Source organism: Austrofundulus limnaeus, unplaced genomic scaffold (assembly GCF_001266775.1).
Source record: "Austrofundulus limnaeus strain Quisiro unplaced genomic scaffold, Austrofundulus_limnaeus-1.0 Scaffold1023, whole genome shotgun sequence".
NCBI classification, from domain to species: Eukaryota; Metazoa; Chordata; class Actinopteri; order Cyprinodontiformes; family Rivulidae; genus Austrofundulus; species Austrofundulus limnaeus.
The window spans coordinates 1,427-2,477 of record NW_013953425.1 but is presented as its reverse complement, the minus strand read 5'-3'; the positions used below and the strand labels follow the sequence as shown (position 1 = coordinate 2,477).

The window sequence follows — 1,051 nt, the reverse complement described above, 5'->3', positions numbered from 1 at the left end:
CTGACGTGACATGTTCGTACGAACCCTTTGTACGAACAAAAGTAAGAGAAATTTAGGATAAGAATACGAACATGTTCTTGCATGAGGCCCATTATCTTTAAAATCTGCCGAGTTGGAGCCATTTTTGTGTTCTCTCATTTGAGTTGGTTATGGTGGCCATCTTGATAGGGGCAAGCCCAAAAGCTAACAACGTGTAGAGGTCAACTTAATGATTACTTTCGGAAAGTTTTGTTAAAATCCATAAACTGGTTTGTAAGATACTTTGCAAACCGACAGGCAAAGCTGACTCCAATAGTTAATGTTGGAGTTTTAAACACATATTTTAAGCTATCAATTTGAGCGTAAGTTGGGGATCAGGCTCGGTTACTACCACCCCAAATTATAGCCCAATATCTTTAAAAATCTGCCGAATTGGTGCCATTTTTTTGTGTTTTCTAATTTAAGTTGAGTGTGGCGGCCATTTTGAGTCAGCTTGACTCTAAAAGTTAATCAGTTGTAGCTGAATATCCAGCGGTTACTTCCTGCGAGTTTCATTAAAATCCTTGCAGTGGGTCGTGAAATGTTTTACTAACAGCTGCACACACAATAAAAAAAAAAAAAAAAACAGGCTCGCTCCACCACATTGTAGAAATAAAGATGGGCGCGACTCACCGAGCGCCTCGGGTGAGCAGGAGTGTGAAGAGAAGGATCTGTGTCATCTTCCCAGCGCGCACGGCTCGCGGCTCACACACGGAGACCCCGGCGCGCGCCGCCGCCGCCGCCGCAGGTTCGGCTCCCATCAGGCACCGGTCCGCAGCAGGTGTGCGCCCATCAATCCGAACTTCCTCTGCCGCCCACACACACGCACGCGCGCCTCTCTCAGACCCCCACCCACCCCCCCGAGTCCTCCCACACTTTCTTCTTCGGTCCTCCAGCAGGAGGGCTTCCTCCGGGAAGACACCCGGCGATCAATCAGGGTGACGATGAGTCCAGCAGGAGGAAAAGGAGAAGGAGGAGGGGAGCCTCCCTCCTCCTTCCTCTGTGACTCCTCCTGGGCGGCGGAGAAGGGGGG

The 1,051-nt window shown here is 49.7% G+C and overlaps 1 pseudogene; it reads right to left on the bottom strand.

Annotated features, from left to right (window-relative positions):
* Positions 1–856, bottom strand: part of LOC106533802 (gamma-aminobutyric acid receptor subunit gamma-3-like) — an 82,676-nt pseudogene extending 81,820 nt beyond the window's left edge.
* Positions 857–1,051: the final 195 nt, after the last annotated feature.